The 22,596-nt window shown below is 37.8% G+C and overlaps 1 long non-coding RNA gene across 2 annotated transcripts in view; it reads left to right on the forward strand.

Moving 5' to 3' along the window:
- LOC141425739 (uncharacterized) overlaps positions 1 to 22,596 on the forward strand; it is a 126,105-nt gene that overhangs the window by 87,978 nt on the left and 15,531 nt on the right. The window lies entirely within an intron of this gene.

Genomic DNA, 22,596 nt, shown 5'->3' on the forward strand with positions numbered 1-22,596 from the left:
AGTCAATGCCCTGTATAGCTATCCTTATCTCAACCAGCAAAAACCTTGTTCCTTCTTATTATTTCTTATACTCTCTCTACAACAAAATTAGAAATAAGGGCAAAATAGTTTCTGCTGGGTATTGAGGGGGTTGGGGGAAGAGGGAGGGGGCAGAGTGGGTGGTAAGGGAGGGAGTGAGGGCAGGGGGAGAAATGACCAAGCCTTGTATGCACATATGAATAATAAAACAATAAAAATTAAAAAAGAAATCTTTAAAAAAGATTGCTGCTAAATCATACATTGCAGTTTTCTTAATTGTTGCATAACTTTTTTCACATATATTGAAAAAATTTCTTAATCTCATGATTAATATACTGTAATAGAACAGAAATGAAAAGAAAAATGAATCAAAAGAGCTACACTTAAACGCTTCTTAGCGGATAATTCACATGATGAATTGCATAATACAGTGGCTTCTTTCTATTGCAGGTCATTCGGATATGACGGGATGATAATAGAATGTCTCTAAAGTAGGGGACCTAGAGATCTATTCTAGCCTGCCCCCAGCTTTTTTTTTAATTAGGATATATTCGTTGTACAGGCAGGATTAATTGTGACAATTCCATGTAGTACATTGGTTAGATCATCCCCACCATCTCTCCCCCTCAACACCCTCCCCACCCCACTTAAAGCAATTGCAAGAGGTTTCTTTGTTCTATTTCATATATGAAGTCCATCAACCATGTACCCTGCCTGAGTCTTCTTCATTCACCTTCCCCTCTCACACATACCTCCCCCCACATATGCTGAAACTATCTTACAGTCCCATCTTTTGCTATTAATATTTAAGTTGATGTTCTAAGGGGTTTCTTGGTGAGTGAGTATACTTTACTTTAGTCCATTCAACCCTTTCCATTGCTCTCCATTACTTCTTCCCTCTTACCTCCCCATTTTTCAACAGTTTTCAATACATTTTGTTATGTCCTCTATCTTCACAGATGTTATATTTTACTATATTGTTGATTCTCTAGCATTCTCTTTTCCTTTCCCTCCTTCTCCAAGTTCTACAGAAGAATTCCACTATTACAAATATGTTCTATGTTTAAGTTTGTATATGATCATATTTGTTTTTCAGTACATGTTTATATTTTGGATCTATCTTCCACATATCAGAGAAAACATGCAGATTTTGTCTTTCTGAGCCTGGCTTACTTCACTTAACATAATGTCCTCTAATTGCATCCATTTACCTTCAAACCACATGTTGTCATTCCTTATAGCTGAGTAAAACTCTATTGTGTATATACATCACATTTTCTTGATCCATTCACCAGTTGTAGGGCATCTGGGTTGTTTTCATAGCTTGGCTATTGTAAATAGTACCATAATGAACATTGGTGTAAAGGTGTCTCTCTTGTATCCTGAGCAGAAGCAGTAATACTGGATCATACGACAGTTATAACTTTAGCTTTTTGAGGATCTCCATCCTGCATTCCAACCAACAGTGTATAGGTTTCCTGTTTCACTGCATCCTTGCCAGCATTTGTTTTTGTATCACCCTTGAATATGGCCATTCTAACTGGGGTGAGATGAAATCTTAATGTAGTTTTTATTTGCATTTCTTTTATAGCCAGGGAAGTTGAACAGTTCTTCATGTATTTACTGGCCATTTGTACTTCTTCCTTTGAGAACTCCCTGTTTAATTCATCCACTCATGTCTTCATTGGGATGTGAATTCTTTGGAGGTTGAGATTTTTGAGTTCCCTATAGATTCTGGATATTAGTCCCTTATCAGATAAATAACTGGCAAAGATTTTCTCCCATTCTGTGGGCAGTCTCTTGATTCTAGTGACTGTTTCTTTTTCTGTACAGAAGTTTTTTAGTTGATGCAGTCCCATTTGTTCATTCTTTTTCTTAGAAGCTGAGCCTTCTGAGTTCTACTTAGGAAGTTGTTCCCTATTCCTATCTGTTCCAGTATGTTTCCTAATGATTTCTGTAGCTGTGTCAAAGTTTCAGGCCTTACCTTAAGGTCTTTGATCCATTTTGAGTTGATTTTAGTATAAGGTGAGAGTCAGAGATATAAGTTCTTTTATATCTTGTATGTCTTATAAGAGAGATAAGTCTTTTACATGTGAATATACAGTTTTCCCAGCAACATTTGTTGAAAAGGTTGTCTTTTCTCCATCATGTGTTTTGGGCTTCTTTGTTGAAGATCCAATTGGCTATAGCTGTGTGGGCTTATGTCTAGGTCTTCTGTTTCACTGGTCTTTAGATCTGTTTTTGTGCCAGTTCCATGCTGTTTTTATTGCTATGGCTCTCTCTGTAGCATAGTTTGAGGTGATACTTTTGTGATACTTTCAGCATTGGACTTTGTGCTCAGAACTGCTTTGGCTATTCGAGGTCTTTTGTATTTCCATATATATATTTTAGGATTAATTTTTTTATCTATGTGAAGAATGTCATTGGAATTTTGATAGGAGTTGCATTGAATAGGTAGATTGCAATTGTTTTTGAGGCTATTGTAAATGGGATTGTTTCCCTGATTTCCTTCTCAGTCTCTGTGTTACTGACATATAGAAAAAGCTACTGATTTCTGTATGTTAATTTTGTATCCTGTTACTTTGCCAAAAGAGTTTATGATTCCTAGGAGTTTTTGGGGTCTCTTAGGTATAGAATCATGTCATCTGCAAATAGGGATAGTTTTACTTTTTCCTTCCCTATTGGAATCCCTTTTATTTCTTGCTCTTGTCTTACTGCTCTGGTCAGGAATTCCAAAACTATATTGAATAGGAGTGGAGAAAGCAGACAGCCCTGTCTTGTTCCTGACTTTAAGGGGAACGGTTTCAGTTGGTCTCCATTTAGTATGATGTTGGCTCTAGCTTTGTTATATACAGCCTTTATTATGTTGAGTACATTCCTTCTATTCCTAGTTTCTTCAGAGCTTTTATCATGAAAGGGTGTTGAATTTTGTCAAAGGCTTTTTCTGCATCTATTGAGAGGATCATGTGGTTTTTGTCCTTACTTCTCCTTATATGCTATATTACATTTATAGATTTACATGTGTTGAACCATCCTTGCATCCCTGGAATGAAACCAACTAGGTCGTGGTGTATGATCTTTTTGCTGTGTTGTCGAGTCTGTTTGCCAGTATGTTTTTGAGAATCTTTACATCTATACTTATTAAAGATATTGGTCTGTAATTCTGTTTTTTGGTCACATCTTTCTTGGGTTTTGGAACAAGTGTAATGTTGGCTTCATAGAATGAGTTTGGTAGTGTTCCTTCCCTTTCTATTTTCTGGAAAAGTGTGAGGAGTATTGGTGTTAGTTTAGATTAGTTAGTTAGTTAGATTTGGTAAAATTCAGCTGTGAATCCATCAAGTCTGGCCTCTTCTTTGTAGGGAGTCTCTTTATTAGTGCTTCATTGCTTGTTATAAGTCTATTTAGGTGTTCAATATCTTTTTGGTTCAATTTTGGTTGGTTATATGCCATTAGAAATTTATGCATTTCATCTAGATTTTCCAGTTTACTTGAATATAAGTTTTCAAAGTATTCCCTAATGTTGCTCTGGATTTTGTTAGTGTGTCTGGTTGTATCCCCTTTTTCATCTTTGATTTTATTGAGTCTTTTCCCTCCTCCATTTTGTTATGTTGGTTAAGGGTTTGTTAATATTTTTAAAGAACCAATTTTTTGTTTCATTGATTCTTTGTATAGTATTTTTTGGTCTTGATCTCTTTGATCTTCACCTTGATCTTTATTATTTCTCCCCATCTGCTACTTTTTTGTTTGGTTCATTCTTGTTTTTCTAAAACCCTAAGATGCATCATCAAGTTGTTTATTTGAGAGGTCTTTTTTTTTTAATGTAGGCACTTTATAGCTATAAACTTTCCCCTTAGAATGGACTTTCTTGTGTCTCAAAGATTCTGGTAGGTTGTATTTTCATTTTCATTAGATTCTAAGAACATTTTGAGTTCTTCCCTTATTTTTTTTAGTCACCCACTGGTTGTTTAGCAGTATGTTGTTCAGTCTCCATGTGTATGAATATTTTCTGTGGTTTCTTTTGTTGTTGAGGTCTAGTTTTATTCTGTTGTGATCTAATATGACACAGGGAGTTATTTCAATCTTTTCAAATTTTGTTGAGACTTGCTTTGTATCCTAAAATATGACCTATTTTGGAGAAAGTTTCATGTGCTGCAGAAAAAATGTATATTGCATGGTTTTGGAGTGAAATACTCTGTAGATGTCTATTAAGTCTATTTGGTCTAATGTGAGTTAGTTCTGAAATTTTTTGGTTAATCTTTTTCCTGGATGACCTATCAACTGGTGACAGTAAGGTATTCAGGTCTCCCACTATCACTGTGTTAGTGTCTATCCATCTCTGAGGTTTGTTAGTGTTTTTTAAAATGTAGTTGGGTGCCCCTATGTTTGGTGCGTGTATGTTAAAAATTGATATTTCCTCTTGATTAATTGGTCCTTTAATTAATATGAAGGGACCTTCCTTGTATTTTCTGATTGTAATCTGAAGTTTATTTTGTCAGATATGAATATGGCTACTCCGGCCTGTTTATGGGGTCCCTTTGCTTGAAAAACATTTTCCCACACTTTGACTCTAAGCCAGTGGCTATTTTTCTTCAATGAGATGAGTCTCTTGCAAACAACATATGGTTGGATCTTGTTTTTTTCAACCCAATTTGTTATTCTATGCCTTTTGATTGAGGCATTGAGGTCATTGACATTCATTATTAGCATTGAGAGTTGTGAGGTGTTGCCAGTCATTTTTAGTTCCCAATTGTTTACTGGTCTGTTTGGTCTAAAGGGTTTTTTCTTGTATCATCCTGTCTCACTCTAATTTCTTCTCCTGTGTATAAGAGTTCTGTAAGTATTTTCTGCAGTGCTGTCTTCATAGTTGTGAATTCCTTTGGTTTTTGCTTATTGTGGAAGGTTTTAATTTCTCCTTCAATTAAAAAGGATATTTTTGCTGGATAGACTAGTGTAGGTTGACAGTTGTTTTCTTTCAGGGTCTGAAACATGCCTTTCCATGACCTTTTTGCATTTAGAATTGTGTTGAGAAATCTGCTGTTATTCTAATTAGTTTGCCTTTATATGTGTCTTGTCTTTTTTTCTGCAGCTTTCAGTGTTCTTTCTTTGTTCTGTATGTTGAGTGTTTTGATCATAATATGACTGCAGTGTTTCTTTTTTTGTACTGCTGATTTGGTGTTCTGTAAGATTTCTGCACCTGGATGATCCTGTTGTCCTCAAGTTTGGGCAAGTTTTCAGCTATTATTTATTGCATAGGCTATCTATGCCTTTAGTTTGTATCTCTTCTCTTTCTTCTATACCCATGATTCACAGATTTGGTTTTTTCATGGTGTCCCAGATATTTTGCATGTTCCATTCATATTTTCTTAGAATTTTTTTAATGTTCTTTTATTGTCTGGTCTAATACCTCTACTTTGTCTTCTGTTCCTGATACTCTATTTTCAAATTGTTCGGCTCTGTCTGCCAAGCTTTTGATTGAAATTTTTATTTGGGGTATTGAGCTGTTCATTTCAGATTGATTATTCTTTAGGATTTCTATATCTTTTCTGATTTCCTCTTTCATATCCTGCATGGTATTAATTTCATTCATCTGTTTGAATTCTCTTGGAGTTCTTTTAGTTGTTTATTCATATCCTCTTTGAGATCAGACACTAGATTTGTGTCTCTTATTTGAGTTCATTAATTATTCTTATTATTATCTTTTGGAATTCAATATTTGATATCTCTTCTCCTTCACCATTGTTTAGATCCATAAGTGGTGGAGTTGACTTTTGAGGGGGAATTATTGCCTTGCTGCTTCATGTTTCTGTGTTGAGACTTATGTATCTGGGGTTGTTTTTGGTTTGGGGTTCCAATACCTTGTGCCTCTCTGAGTGGGGTTTTATGAAGGATTGTACAGAGCTGAGCAGTGCTTGAACTCTAGTGTGTTTTCTTGTCTCAAGATGGGAGGGGTGGTGGTGGCTCAATATCATTCCCTCAGCTTCTTATTCTCAATATGTTGAATTCAAACCTCTGTTCCACATAGGGAAAGAAGGCTTAGCTACTAAAGCTGTCACAGTGATTGAACAGCAGCCTTGAAGTTACAGTAATCCTTGTTGAAGATCACTTAGTGCTACTGTTCCAGTATGTTTGGTTTTCAATTGAAGCAAAGATGAACCTTCATGGGAAGGCTAAAGATCACAAGAGTTGTGATGAGTCAGAGACAGAGGGAAAGGTCTAGTGGATAATAAGAGATCAAAAGGTCATGTAGTAAGAGGGTGAGGTGGTTGAGCTAATATAAAATGTTAATTAAGATGCAGACTGGGTTGAGTAGAACAGATCAGGTAGACAATGAAACAGAGGAGAAACTGGGAGAGAATAATGAAGAAAATTAAACAAATATAAACTCCACAGAACAGAAAAAAAAGAGAGAAAAGAAAATCTGGGAATCCCTTTATCTATTGAATTATTGGTAGTGAAGGAAAATTGTACGAGGGTAGACAAAGAGAAAAGAGAGTGATAACTAGGGAGTTGTTCTGATGGTTGATAGATAAAAGGTATAAATTGGAGAGGGTGGTAGAAAGGGGAAGAGAATGATGTTTTAGGGTTGCAAACTTAAAGGTGGTTTATGGGAGTCTCATGAATGATTGTAGTGGCAGGGGAAGGAAGGAGGGAGGTCAGAAGAGGGAATTGGGGAGCAAGAAGGCAAAACTGCCTTCTGGAATGTACAGAAAAAAAAGAAAAATAGCTGCAAGTATATGAGTAAGAGATCTACATCAGTGTCAGCAGCAATAGGCAGGTATAAATGTTACAGAAAAATTGTGAATGTTCTATTGCTGTTGCCCTTCCCCCACCCCTCTCTGTTCGAGTCTTTCAGTCTATTAGATGGCAGGCTAAATTGGATATCTGCCTCTGGGTTGCTGACTGGTGCTGCAGAGAGAGGGGTGTTTGTAGATCTAACTTTTTGGAGTTTGAACTGACAATTTGCCAGCCTCACTCCATTCATGTTTGCAATGTTCCTATCTCTCAAGGTCCCCAAAACTCACAGACTGTCATTATACATTAAGTGTAGGGTTTTGTCCAGATGCCATCCAAACTCTGGCTGGTTTGGAGGTGCAGCTCCTTGATGGCAGTGCTGTCACACTATGACCAATTCCCTGTGATTGCTTTGGGCTGCTGCTGGGTCCCAGAAAATTTCCCCTGTTGGGTACTGTTCCTTGCAGGCCTTCTGTTGGAGGTCTTATGGCAGCAGTGGGAGTTGGCCAGGCTCAAGGTGTGTGTTTTGGGGATAGGCATGGCCTTTAAGGAAGCTGGGCACCAGCCCAGAGAAGGCTTTTGTTCTGGGTTGGAACACAGTGTGGCTCAACTTCTCCTCACTGAGTCTTTGCAGTTTTCCTCAGCAAATTTCCCATTGGGTGCCTTTGTTGTTTGGGCATTGACCTCCATGTGGTTCTCATGCTGAAGGTTTCAGCTCTTCAGCCTCCCTGGGGAAGCCAGTGCTCACCTCTGGTGACAAGGAAAGTGTGAATCTGCAAATTTTCCTGTATGTATTCTGCTTCTTTACTCCATGTATGTTTGGGCAGAGTTCTGCTTCTTGCTGACTGTGGGGCCTGGGAGGTGTCTTTCTGGGGCTCTCAGTTTCCACTTTCCTTCAGGTACTGGAAGCTTCATCCAAGATCAGAGCAGTCAGCAAACCACCATGTCAGATCCTTGCCCCTGCTTTTTTTTTGGGAGGGGGGTGGTTCTGCAGTTTGAATTCAAGGCCTACATCTTGAGCCACTCCACCAGCCCTTTTGTGATGGTGTTTTTCTAGATAGGACCTTGTGAATTATTTCCCCAGGTTGACTTTGAACCATGATCCTCCTTATCTCTGCCTCCTGAGTAACTAGGATTGCAGACATGAGCCACTGATGCTCTACCCCTGCTTTTAAATAGACATGAAAAGTAGGAGGCCTTGTAATATGAAGTTACTCATTCAAAGTCCCACATGGTATAATCTTAACTGTAATCCAGGCCTTTTCCTTCCTAAGGAAAAGATTATGCTTCAGATTATTGTAGTCAAGGTATATCACATTCTATGCTTCATCATTTATTTATGCTTGGATTCATCCAAATTCAAAATACCTGTGTCTCAGTCCCCTTTATTCACTCCAAAAGACAGGATTTGTTCTCCATCCCCTTATTTCCTAGTGTAAGACTTCCTCTGGTGCTATAGACAATGTTCTCCCAAAATTCTTGTGTTGAAATCCCAATCTCCAATGTGATGATATCAGAAGGTGGGGCTTTTCAGTAAACAAAGCCTGGAGAAGTAGACAGCTGACAAGCTGCTGCTCCAGAGAAGAGGAGAGAGGCAAGAAGCTGAACTCTGTGTGAACTTTCAGTAAACAATACCTAGAAGGCAGACAGTAGATGGATGATGAGCCACTGCCTGAAATGGGGCAGATAGATGTCCACAAAGCTGTCTTCTGACCCAACCACCTGGCGAGACTACAACAGAGCTACTGCTTAAATACCAACACCAGGACTGGATGCTGAAGTACTAGCACCAGAACTACTAATACTGAAATTCTATTGTTCCTGAACCTGAAAATTTTTTTTCTTTCTCTCTAAGTATTTGTCTTGTTCACTGTTTGTTTGTCCACCATCTCTCCCTGTTTAATTCTTTGGTTCTCTATTTCTTTCTTTCTTTTTCTTTTTTTCTCTTTCTTTCTTGGTTTCATTAGTTTTACTATTGTAAGTTAGCTAGTACTAAATTACAAACAGACCAGGGACAGAAAGAGCACCAAGTGGAATGATGGGAAGATGAAAAAGGGATGGAAACCATTCTACCCCCCAAAATAAATTAGTGTAGGATTCAGAGGGAAATGAAGAAAATGGTTACTCAGATCCAGACTCCAACAAAACAAAGAAAAACTATTCCAAGGAACCCAACAAAACCCATAAGAACACCCTGAAAGAAGAAATCCTGCAAGAAATCACTGAGAATTTCATGGAGATCTTACTAGACAAGGTCAACCAAAACATACAGGAGGTACTCAAGAAATTCCAAGATACCAAAAATAAAGAATATGAGAAAACACAAAAACAAATAAATGAAATCATAGGAGCCCTAAATAAACACAAGAGTGAAACAGAAAACACCATAAATACAGAGATAAATAAAGTAAGGACAAAAATTAACAATATTAAAGAGGTAGTGACCCATGACATGGAAAACCTCAGAAAAAAGAATGAAACAGAAACACAAAACACAATGGAAGGCCACTCCAACAGACTAGAACAAGCAGAAGACAGAATCTCAGAACTTGAAGATGAAATGGTCATTAAAGGAAAAACTGAAGAACTATTAGTTAGACAACTCAAGTCCTGTGAAAGGAATATGCAAAAACTGGCTGAGGGTGAGAAGCTGGAGATTTACCAAGGCAATAGCCTCCCAAAACAAGCAGGAGTAGCAATAATTATCTCAGACAAAATAAACTTCAAAGTTACATTGATCAAACAAGATAAAGAAGGACACTCCATACTAATAAAAGGGGAAATACACCAAAAGGAAATAACAATTATCAACCTATATGCACCCAATGTGAATGCACACAATTTCATCAAACATACTCTGGAGGACCTAAAAGCATATATAGACTCCAACACAGTGGTAGTGGGAGACTTTAATACCCCCTATCACAAATAGATAGTTCATCCAAACAAAAAACATCAATCAAGAAATTCTAGAACTAAATCACACCATAGATCAAATGGACCTAGCTGATGTCTACAGAATATTTCATCCAACTTCTGCACAATATTCATTCTTCTCAGCATCTCATGGAACCTTCTCCAAAACTGATCATATCTTAGGGCACAAAGCAATCCTCAGCAAATATAAGAAAATAGAAATAATTCCATGCATTCTATTTGATCATAATGCATCAAAACTAGAAATCAACAACAAAAATAACAGTAAAAAGCATGCAAACAATTAGAAGCTGAAAAACACATTGCTAAGGATCAATGGGTCATTGATGAAATAAAAGAGGAAAAACAGGTGTTGGCAAGGATGTGGGGAAAAAGGAACCCCCTTACACTGCTGGTGGGAATGCAAGCTAGTGCAACCACTCTGGGAAAAAATCTGGAGGCTTCCTAAAAATCTAAACATAGACCTGCCATATGATTCAGCAATCCCACTCCTTGGGGATATACCCAAAGGAATATGACACAGGTTACACCAGAGGCACCTGCACACCCATGTTTATTGTAGCACAGTTTGCAATAGCCAAGTTATGGAAACAGCCAAGATGCCCCACTACTGACAAATGGATTAAGAAAATGTGGTATTTATACACAATGGAATTTTATGCAGCCATGAAGAAGAATGAAATCTTATCATTCACAAGTAAATGGATGGAACTGAGCAAGGTTAGCCAGGCTCAGAAGACCAAAAATCGTATGTTCTCCCTCATATGTGGACTTTAGATCTAGGGCAAATACAGCATTGTGGTTGGACTTGGGTCCCATGATAAGGCGAGAGCACATATGGGAGGTATGGGGATAGGTAGAAACCCAAAACATGAAAGTGTTTGATGTCCCCACTGCAGAGGAAGTAATACAGAAACATTAAAGCAACAGAGGTCAATATGAGAAGGTGATCAGGAACTACTGAAAAAGTCAGTTAGAGGTGAATCAACTTGGGATGTAACACATTTTTACATGGAGGCAATGCTAGAGTTCTCTCTGTATAGCTATCCTTATCCCAACTAGTAAAACCCCTTTGTCTTTCTTATTATTGCTTATGTTTTCTCTCCTACAAAATTATAGATAAGGGCAGAACAGGTTTTGCCTGGAAGCGAGGCGGGTTGTGTGGGAGAGAGTTGGGGAGGGTAGAGGGAAGAAATGGCCTAAACAATGTATGTACATGTGAATAAATGCATAATAAAAAAGAAGGTGGGGCTTTTTAGAACTAATTATGTTATGAGAGTGGTGCTTTCACAAGTGGATTTAGTGTCTTTATAAATGGGACCCCAGAGAGTTCTGGCTGCTTTCTATCATGTGAAAATACAATGAGAAGATGGGAAAACCATCTTCTCATTTCATCATCTTTTTCAGCCCTGACCAGGCTGGCATGTGATTGGACTTCCAGCCTCTAGAACTGTGAAAAATAAATTTCTGTTGTTTATGAGCTAGTAGTTTATAGTACTTTTTAAATAGCAGCCCAAACTGCCTAGAATGCCTATCTTGTCAATTAAACCACAACGAGGTCATACACCCATTTGTTCTATTTAAAAGGTACTGTTGAGCCCATACTGGTTGCCAATTGCTGTTCTCTGCATGGGATGGAAAGATAAATAAGACAGAAACTCTACTGTGGTGGAAATAAAATATGAGACAATAATGTAATAAGTATGAAAACAGATTGATGAATAAAGTGTTACGGGAAAATAGAATTGGAAGTAACTAACTCTAGTGAAAGGAAAGACTGCCCCCAATACAGCTATAAGGGGAAGAAGGCAGAAAAGGTATTCTAACAAGAAGGAACAACATTTATGAAGAGCTAGAAAAGTATTCAGAAATGTAGATGGGGAGGTGAGAAGGGAACTTTTTGAAGAAACATCAGTTTTGTTTTAATTTTTAAAAATTGAAACAGCATACAAGTAGAAAAAGGCACACATCTAAAGGTTGTGTTTGTGAGTTTTTAACATGAGAACAAGACTTTGTCATCAATAGACAGAATAAGAAAGAACATATTCAGTAACCCAGAACTCCTTCTCTGTCCCTCCAGATAGTACCTTCCTGCAATAGTAACCACAATCCTATGAAAAGTTTTTTAAAAAGAATGGTACAATCAATATTGGGTATTGGCTAAAATACAAAGGTATTAACAGGGTAGGAGAAAAAAGTTTAGGAAGGTATTGGAACAGCCTAGGAAATAAAGATCAATTTCAGTAGGGATAAAGAGCATAAAAGAAATTAAACTTGAGGTCAATGTTTCTAAAACCTGACTGTGCATCAGAATTATCTGGAGAGTTTTAGACAAACTACATATTGATCAAATACCCACAGGAATCTCCAGATTTAAGGGTCAGGACTAAACATCTTAAAGAGTGATTCTATGTTTCCTCATGTGCAAACAAGTATAGGAATCACTGACTTTGAGACAGAGCACAAGTCATGGATTTGAATTGACTGCAGGAAATGAAGAAAAGAAAGGAGTCAAAGGAGACTACTTGAATTTTCTACTGGAATGGCTTTACTTGAAATCCTTATTTCCTAAACTGTTTCATTATATTCCTAAATGTTTTTTTCCTACTCTTAACCTGCTGTCTTGGGCAGCTGGGAGAATGAAAACCAGCAAGTTGTTGATTTTGGGTGAATTTAGAGGATCATAAGTAATTAGATTATAGGCTATTGAAATGATTAGTCTTGAATTAAGAATGGATTGTGGTGAATATTTGAGAAATTTTAATATATGTTGTTAATTATTCATTGTATTGAAAAGATCATTTACTCATTTAATCCATTTCCCAGTTTCATTGGTGTAGATGATTGAGAAGTGATCACACTTATTTAGTGATTTTGAACTAGGTGTCTTTACTTAGCTCTTTCACATGGGGTGTTAGGTGACTGACTTATTTAGTGAATGCACATTTCTGTATCATGTTTAAATATAATTAATAGCCACTAATCTAAATTCGTTTCCTCCTGCTATAATCTGTCCTTAGTGTTTTGAGATGAGGGAGAGGTAATTGGCAAAATATCAAAATGCAACAGCACTGTTATACACACAGATACAGTTCAACTTGAAGTATCCGTGACCCTGTACAACTAAGCAGTAGAATATGATAGACAACTGCTCTTCTATTCATTATGACTGAATATTAATAAATAACTTATTTTGCAAGAAAAAGATTTAAGGGAAGATTGCTTTCATCATAACAGGAAAAACAGAAATACTTTTGTCTCCTTAGTATGTGCCCCAGATCCTTCATTCTAACTTACAAATATTCTTCCTTTAACCTTTTAGGGTAAAAATAATACTGAAATGAATATAATTTAAAAAAAATTATAATTTACTTCCAAATATTTTTGCCTTAAAAGTATGTTAAGACATTTAAATAAGCTTAAAAACCTAGCCTTAGGGCTTGACATTTGTTGGTTATACTGCAATACTAAACAGTGGATTGGAGAATTTTCCTGTTTCACATCCTTTTTTTTTTTTTTTATTCATATGTGCATACAAGGCTTGGGTCATTTCTCCCCCCTGCCCCCACCCCCTCCCTTACCACCCACTCTGCACCCTCCCTCCCCCTCTACTCCCTCAATACCCAGCAGAAACTATTTTGCCCTTATTTCTAATTTTGTTGTAGAGAGAGTATAAGCCATAATAGGAAGGAACAAGGGTTTTTGCTGGTTGAGATAAGGATAGCTATACAGGGAGTTGACTCACATTAATTTCCTGTGTGTGTGTGTTGCCTTCTAGGTTAATTCTTTTTGATCTAACCTCTTCTCTAGTTCCTGGTCCCCTTTTCCTATTGGCCTCAGTTGCTTTTAAGGTATCTGCTTTAGTTTCTCTGCGTTAAGGGCAACAAATGCTAACTAATTTTTTAGGTGTCTTACCTATCTTCACCCCACCCTTGTGTGCTCTCACTTTTATCATGTGCTCAAAGTCCAATCCCATTGTTGTGTTTGCCCTTGATCTAATGTCCACATTTGAGAGAGAACATACGATTTTTGGTCTTTTGGGCCAGGCTAACCTCACTCAGAATGATGTTCTCCAATTCCATCCATTTACCAGCGAATGATAACATTTCATTCTTCTTCATGGCTGCATAAAATTCCATTGTGTATAGATACCACATTTTCTTAATCCATTCGTCAGTAGTGGGGCATCTTGGCTGTTTCCATAACTTGGCTATTGTGAATAGTGTCACAATAAACATGGGTGTGCAGGTGCCTCTGGAGTAACCTGTGTCACAGTCTTTTGGGTATATCCCCAAGAGTGGTATTGCTGGATCAAATGGTAGATCAATGTTTAGCTTTTTAAGTAGCCTCCAGATTTTTTTCCAGAGTGGTTGTACTAGTTTACATTCCCACCAACAGTGTAAGAGGGCTCCTTTTTCCCCGCATCCTCACCAACACCTGTTGTTGGTGGTGTTGCTAATGATGGCTATTCTAACAGGGGTGAGGTGGAATCTTAGTGTGGTTTTAATTTGCATTTCCTTTATTGCTAGAGATGGTGAGCATTTTTTCATGTGTTTTTTGGCCATTTGAATTTCTTCTTTTGAGAAAGTTCTGTTGAGTTCACTTGCCCATTTCTTTATTGGTTCATTAGTTTTGGGAGAATTTAGTTTTTTAAGTTCCCTATATATTCTGGTTATCAGTCCTTTGTCTGATGTATAGTTGGCAAATATTTTCTCCCACTCTGTGGGTGTTCTCTTCAGTTTGGAGACCATTTCTTTTGATGAACAGAAGCTTTTTAGTTTTATGAGGTCCCATTTATCTATGCTATCTCTTAGTTGCTGTGCTGCTGGGGTTTCATTGAGAAAGTTCTTACCTATACCTACTAACTCCAGAGTATTTCCTGCTCTTTCCTGTATCAACTTTAGAGTTTGTGGTCTGATATTAAGATCCTTGATACATCTTGAGTTGATATTGGTATAGGGTGATATACATGGATCTAGTTTCAGTTTTTTGCAGACTGCTAACCAGTTTTCCCAGCAGTTTTTGTTGAAGAGGCTGCTATTTCTCCATCGTATATTTTTAGCTCCTTTGTCAAAGACAAGTTGGTTATAGTTGTGTGGCTTCATATCTGGGTCCTCTATTCTATTCCATTGGTCTTCATGTCTGTTTTTGTGCCAGTACCATGCTGTTTTCATCGTTATTGCTTTGTAATATAGTTTGAAGTCAGGTATTGTGATACCTCCTGCATTGTTCTTTTGACTGATTATTGCCTTGGCTATTCGTGGCCTTTTGTGTTTCCATATAAATTTCACCGTAGATTTTTTGATCTCTTTAATGAATGTCATTGGAATTTTGATGGGAATTGCATTAAACATGTAGCTTACTTTTGGGAGTATCGACATTTTTACTATGTTGATTCTACCAATCCATGAGCATGGGAGATCTCTCCACTTTCTATAGTCTTCCTCAATCTCTTTCTTCAGAAGTGTATAGTTTTCCTTGTAGAGGTCATTCACATCTTTTGTTAGGTTGACACCTAGGTGTTTGATTTTTTTTGAGGCTATTGTAAATGGAATTGTTTTCATACATTCTTTTTCTGTTTGCTCATTGTTAGTGTATAGAAATGCTAATGATTTTTCTATGTTGATTTTATATCCTGCTACCTTGCTATAGCTATTGATGATGTCTAGAAGCTTCTGAGTAGAGTTTTTTGGGTCTTTAAGGTATAGGATCATGTCGTCTGGAAGTAGGGATATTTTGACAGTTTCTTTACCTATTTGTATTCCTTTTATTCCTTCTTCTTGCCTAATTGCTCTGGCTAGGAATTCCAGTACTATGTTGAATAGGAGTAGAGATAGTGGGCATCCTTGTCTGGTTCCTGATTTTAGAGGGAATGGTTTCAGTTTTTCTCCATTAAGTATAATGCTGCCTGTAGGTTTGTCATATGTAGCTTTTATAATGTTGAGGAACTTTCCTTCTATTCCTAGTTTTCTTAGAGCTTTTATCATGAATTGGTGTTGGATCTTATCAAAGGCTTTTTCTGCATCTATTGAGATGATCAAGTGGTTTTTGTCTTTGCTTCTGTTAATGTGGTTTATTATGTTTATTGATTTTCATATGTTGAACCACCCCTGCATCCCTGGGATGAAGCCTACTTGGTCATGGTGAATAATCTTTTTGATGTGTTGTTGAATTTGGTTTGCCATTATTTTGTTGAGGATTTTTGCATCAATGTTCATTAAGGAGATTGGCCTATAGTTCTCCTTTTTGGAGGTGTCTTTACCTGGTTTTGGGATAAGTGTAATACTGGCTTCATAAAATGTGTTTGGCAGTTTTCCTTCCATTTCTATTTCATGGAACAGTTTAAGGAGGGTTGGTATCAGTTCTTCTTTAAAGGTCTGATAGAATTCAGCAGAGAATCCATCAGGTCCTGGACTTTTCTTTTTTGGGGAGACTCTAGATTGCTGCTTTAATTTCATTTTGTGTTATAGATCTATTCAGGTGATTAATTTCCTCTTGGTTCAGTTTTGGATGATCATATGTATCTAGAAATCTGTCCATTTCGTTAAGATTTTCAAATTTATTTGAATATAGGTTCTCAAAGTAGTCTCTGATGATTTCCTGGACTTCCATGGTGTTTGTTGTTATCTCCCCTTTTGCATTCCTGATTCTACTAATTTGGGTTTTTTCTCTCCTCATTTTAGTCAGGTTTGCCAGGGGTCTATCGATCTTGTTTATTTTTTCAAAGAACCAACTTTTTGTTTCACTAATTCTTTGTATGGTTTTTTTGGTTTCTATTTCATTGATTTCAGCTCTTATTTTTATTATTTCTCTCCTATTTGTTTTGGAATTTGCTTGTTCTTGTTTTTCTAGGAGTTTGAGATGTATCATTAGGTCATTGATTTGGGAATCTTTCAATCTTTTAAATATATGCACTCATGGCTATAAACTTTCCTCTCAGGACTGCCTTAGCTGTGTCCCATAGGTTCCGGTAGGTTGTGTTTTCATTTTCATTGACTTCCAGGAACTTTTTAATTTCCTCTTTTATTTCATTGATGATCCATTCTCATTATGTAATGAGTTATTTAGTTTTCAGCTGTTTGCATGTTTTTTGTCTTTACTTTTGTTGTTGAATTCTACTTTTATTGCATTGTGATCAGATTGTATGCACGGTATAATTTCTATTTTCTTATGTTTGCTGAGGCTTGCTTTGTGCCCTAGGATATGATCTATTTTGGAGAAGGTTCCATGAGCTGCTGAGAAGAATGTATATTGTGTAGAGGTTGGATGAAATGTTCTGTAGACATCAACTAGGTCCATTTGATCTATTGCATATTTTAGATCTTGGATTTCTTTATTGATTTTTTGTTTGGATGACCTATCTATTGATGATAATGGGGTGTTAAAGTCTCCCACAACCACTGTGTTGGCGTTTATATATGCTTTTAGGTCTTTCAGGGTATGTTTGATGTAATTGGGTGTGTTGACATTGGGTGCAGACAGGTTGATAATTATTATTTCCTTTTGGTCTTTTTCCCCTTTTATTAGTATGGAATGTCCTTCTTTATCTCGTTTGATCAATGTAGGTTTGAAGTCTACTTTGTCAGAGATAAGTATTGCTACTCCTGCCTGTTTTCGGGGGCCATTCTCTTGGTAAATCTTCTTCCAGCCTTTCATCCTTAGCCTATGCTTATTTCTCATCAAAGGTAGTGAGAAAAAGAAAAAAAAGAGTCTGGAGACAGTTCTGAGAATGGTATCTGCAGCTGTGGCTTGCCTGGCCGCTGCTGTCAGCCTGCTGTTGCTGGCGGCATTATTTATGCAGATCTCTGGGGTGAGCTTAACACTCACCTGGCCCCACAGGCTTTGTTTGCTCAGAGTTCTCCTGTGCAGGAGCCTCTGCTACAAGCTTTCCCCTTTCCAAGCACTGGGAAAAGTGACACTGCACCCACGTTGTCAGGCCTGCATGTTTATTTACAGTTCATGTGGGAGGTGGGTCTTCCCCCCTCTCCTGTGCAGTTTTCCTCCCACCGCCACTTTCACAAGCTTTCCTGCTCCTGATTACTTAGTGGTGCTGCTGCTCCTGCCAGCCGCCATGTTTGTTTACAGCTCACATGCGAAGTGGGTCTTCCCTCCTCTCCTGTGGAGTTTTCCTCCTTCCGCCACTCTCACCAGCTTTCCCGCTCCTGGTTGCTGGGAGTGCGCCCTGCCCCCGCTCCCGCCAGAGCCTCTCCAGCCTGCCCAGCTTGTTTATTTACAGTCCCGGGAAGGATTCCCTTCCCCCAATCTTCGGTCCTCAATGCGCCCCACCCTCTGTCCCAAGTGTCTTTATTGTTCTTATTGCTTATTAGTCAGTTTCTCTTTTTTCCCTGGGTAGAGGTCAGTCTGTCCAGGGGGCTATGCTGCTCTGGCCCAGGCTTCTCTGTGGGAGTACTGCGGTACCGTGAAGCTCACCTGGTCTGCGTCTTCCCAAGCCGTCCGGGCGCGGGCGACTGGCGGCTTGGGGGCCCTCCTGGTTTCTCCGTTTAATGTGAAGTGGAGATTCTCTGCATTGGCTGGAGGTGTGGAGGGGTCAAAGTTATGCCTCTTCTCAGTGATTATGCCTGCAAAGTGTGTCTCCACCGTCTCTCCAAGATTTCACTATAGAAGGCTTGCTTTCTGCTTCCTCCCTCTAGTTGCCATCTTGGAATCTCTCCTGTTTCACATTCTTTACCAAATCAATAAAAAAAATACCCTAAAATAGGAAGACCTGCTCTACTAAAAAACCAGAAATCAGATAAGGTGGGTCTATGGTTGAGTAGGAAATATGGTTTCAGCTGGCTGAGTGACTCAAATGGTAGAGTGCCTACCTAACAAGTGTGAGGCCCTGAGTTCAAATCCCAAAAAAGGAAAAAAAAAAAAAAAAGAAAAAGGAAGCATGGTTTCTGCAACTGATGAAGCCCTTTAATACTGACTAAGTATGAAGGATATCCCTCTTTTTACTATCTCTTTTCCTTACCCCTGAAGTTCATTGAAATAAAAAATAAACAAAGGAGTAGTGTATTAGTTGTGTCAAAATAACCAGGCCCTCACAGCCCAGGTAATTATATAATTAATATAGCTTTTATTTGGCCAATGGTTCTGTACTCATTACCAGAAAATGACTTGCTCTAGCAGGTGCAGTCCTAGCCAATGAGGCATATAGGAAGAACTTGTGGCAGACTTTGGGTGAAGGTATACTTGTTATTAAAAATAAAATAGGGGGAATAAATGTTTTCTCTTTTCTAAGTTAAATGTTGATATGGGGTACAAGTTATAAAATTGTGACAGCCATAGCCTGACCATGCAGGGATCTAGTTGAAGACAAAGTTGTTACTTGCAGAGTTGAGAGATGAAAATAATTTGAGTCATTGGGGTTGCTTAATTTATGGAGTGGCATTACCTTTGGATTTCTCTTTATGTGAGACAGTATATTTCCTTATTCAATCCATTGAGCTGTGTTATGTTCTTCTGTTGGAATTTAAATGAAATAGAATTTAACCTGCTAAAAATTCAAACTGCAGAAATTCAAATTGAATCAGTCTCTTAAATTTTAGTGGTTTTCTTCACAGTTTAATGTGATACAATACTTTACCTGTGGTCAACACATTTTTCACTGAGTGATCATCTGAAATTATAATACAAACACAATGGAAGTATGATCTTATTGTTTTTAAAGGTTTTCCTTCAAACAAATTCTTGGGTTCACTTTAATTTAATTCCTTGATATAGTTTTATATCTGTGTTAAAGTGGATTTGAAAATATGTGTTTAGTAGGAATTTAAAATATTTAAGACCAGCTATATTATGTACATTAGGATTAATTTCACCATTCCTAAATTACATTTCAATAATAATAATACAAATACCATTTTGTTGGTCTCATTAAAACCCTGTATCTTTTTTTTGTGTTGTACTGAGTGGGGATTCATTGTAGTATTTATAAAAGTTCTTAGAATCTATCCAATACATCATATTTGAATTCCCCCCTTCACCGTTCTCCTTCATCTCCTCCTTCTCCCACTCCTGGAATAGTTTAAACAGATATCATTTTCCATTTACATACATGTGTACACAGTATTTGCACCATATTCTCCTTCCTTCACCATTTCCTCTCCTCCCCCTTCCCATTGGTACCAGCCACTGCCTCCCAGGCAAGACCTGTTCCATCCTCCTGTTCTCTAATTTTGTATAAGAAAAAAGAAGAAAAAAATGACATTTTTGTTTAAGATAGCTACACAAGGAGTTTCTTTGTGGTATTTCTGTATATATATGTATCATAGCCCAATTTGGTTCATCTCTTCTATTTTTCTTCTTTCTACCTTAGTCCCTTATCTTGTGGTGGTTTCAATCAGTTTAAAAATTATATATTCATTCTTGTATAGAGTGCATCAAACATATTCAACTTCTTAACTTCCGTCTTTTACCTTCCTCTTCTCATATGTGACTTCTCCTTGGCATGACCTGTTTTTCATAGTACCGCTCTATTTATACTAGGCCTGTATTCCACATATGAGAGAAAACACATGGCTTTTGGCCTTCTGAACCTGGCTTACTTCATTTGAGATGATGTTCTCCAGTTCTAGCCATTTACCTGCAAAAGACAAAATTTCATTCTTGTTTGAGGCTGATAAAATTCCACTGTATATAAATAACACATTTTCTTAATCCATTCATTAGTAGTGGGGCATCTTAAGTGCTTTCATAGCTTAGCTATGAAATATGAATGAATAATGCTGCAATAAACATGGGTGTACAAATGTTTTTGTTGTAACCTGACTTACATTCCTTTGGGTATATCCTTAGGAGTAGTATTGCTGGATCATATGGCTGTTCTATTTTTAGATTTTTAAGGAGCCTCCATATTGTTTTCCATAGTGGTTGTACTAACTTACATTCCCACCAGCAGTGTATGAAAGTTCCTTTCTCCCCCTCATCCTCATCAGTACTTGTTGTCATTTGTGTTCTTGATGGTAGCCATTCTAAAAGGAGTGAGGCAGAATCCTAACATGGTTTTGATTTGCATTTCCTTTATGGTCAGGGATGGTGAGCATTTCTTTGTGTGTTTTTTAGTCATTTGAACTTCTTCCTTTGAAAAAGGAAAAGTTCTTTTGCCCATTTCTTCATTGGGTCATTGATTTTTTGAGAGTTTAGTTTTTTGATCTCCCTGTATTTTCTGATTATCAAACCCTTGTCAGATGTGTAGTTTGCAATGATTTTCTACCATTCTGTGGATGGTCTCTTAATTTTAGAAACCATGTGTTTTGTTGTGCAGAAGCTTTTAAATTTCATGTAGTCCCATTTGTCAATCCTTTTTTTACTTGCTGAGCCATTTGAGTTCTACTGAGGAAATGATTGCCTATGACTATTAATTCCAGTATATTCCTTGGTCTTTCCTGTACTAGCTTCAGAGTTTCAGGTCTTATATTAAGGTTCTTAATCCGCTTTGAGTTAATACTTGTACAGTGACAGACATGGGTCTAGTTTCAGTTTTCTACAGGCAGATATCCAGTTTTCCCAGCAACATTTGTTGAATAGGCTGTCTATTTTCCATCATATTATTTTGGCTCCTTAGTCAAAAATCAGGTGGGCATAGTTGCGTGGATTCATATCTGTGTCTTCTGTTCTGTTCCACTGGTCTTTATATCTGTTTTTGTGCCAGTACCATGCTGTTTTTATTGGTATGGCTCTATAGCATAGTTTGAAGTCAGATATTGTGATACTTCCAGTGTTGCTTTTTTTGCTCACTCTTTCCTTGGCTATTTGTGGTTTTTGGTGCTTCCAAATTAATTTTAGGGTTGATTTCTTCAGTCTCTGTGATGAATGTCATTGGCATTTTAGATAATCCATAGCTGTTATGTGAGCAGTTGCCAATCTCTACTGCCTGCAGGGTAAGCCTGGGAGCTAGAGTTGACCTTGGTCCACTGCTTTTCTCTTGGAAGTTTGTCAGTTTCAGCTCACTATCAGCTTTTCCAAGGTGGTAGACTGTTTTGTCTTCACCAGACTTTGGCTGGGCCACCCCTTCCCAACACAGGCTGGATTGGCTCAGCATTCTGCCGCATCCCCACCAGATGGAGGTGAAATCTTCCCTCCACTTATTTGGCCACCAGTTTTATCCAGAAGGGAGCAATATGCCCACCAGTTGCACTGGACTATGTGGGTCCCTCCAGAGCAGATGATGTGTTGCGCTCATCTGGTGGGGCTGTAGTTTTACTCAGCTCTGGGATAGCAGAAGCAGGCAGCACAGGCAAGTTTCATGTCCACAAATTATGGTGGATCCAGGACATCCCAGATGCTTGTAGGATCCATACTGCCATTCCCTGCATTGCATTTTTGCTTTTCTGAGACAGGAGAAAAGAAGCCACAAAGGAAAAAAAAGAAAAGGAAGAGAGAAACAGCTTTCCAGTGGGTGGACCAACAGCTGTGGCTGGTCCCAGTGCCAATGTTTCCCTGGCTATTATGTGGTGTAAAAAACTAATTTAAATGTCAGTCCTCAAACATTATGTGGACCCTATGTATTGGTGGTATCTTAGCTGGCAAAAAAAAGTAGGATTATCTGATCTTTGCCACCATGAATCTGAAATATTTTTCTGAAATTGTGGAGCTCAGGGTTCCTCAGCTATTGTCATCTTGCTTTCTCAAAAACCCTATGTCTTAATAAGGAAAATAAAAAAGCTCCAGGTAAAACCAGTTATTTTCTGTCTTTTCTATGTATGTCTGTTACACTCTGTGCCTACTTCTAGTCCAGTGCCTATCACCAGGGCCTCTGTGCTCTCAAACTTCAGGGAAGAAGTCACACTTAGGGCTTTTTAAACAGTTGTATATATTCAACTCTGATAGATGTCACTCACATATGTTTCAAAGTGAATGCAATCCTGGAGTTGGGAAACACAGTTGCCTTGATTATACTGTATA

This window comes from Castor canadensis, chromosome 8 (genome assembly GCF_047511655.1).
Source record: "Castor canadensis chromosome 8, mCasCan1.hap1v2, whole genome shotgun sequence".
In the NCBI taxonomy this organism is placed as follows: Eukaryota; Metazoa; Chordata; class Mammalia; order Rodentia; family Castoridae; genus Castor; species Castor canadensis.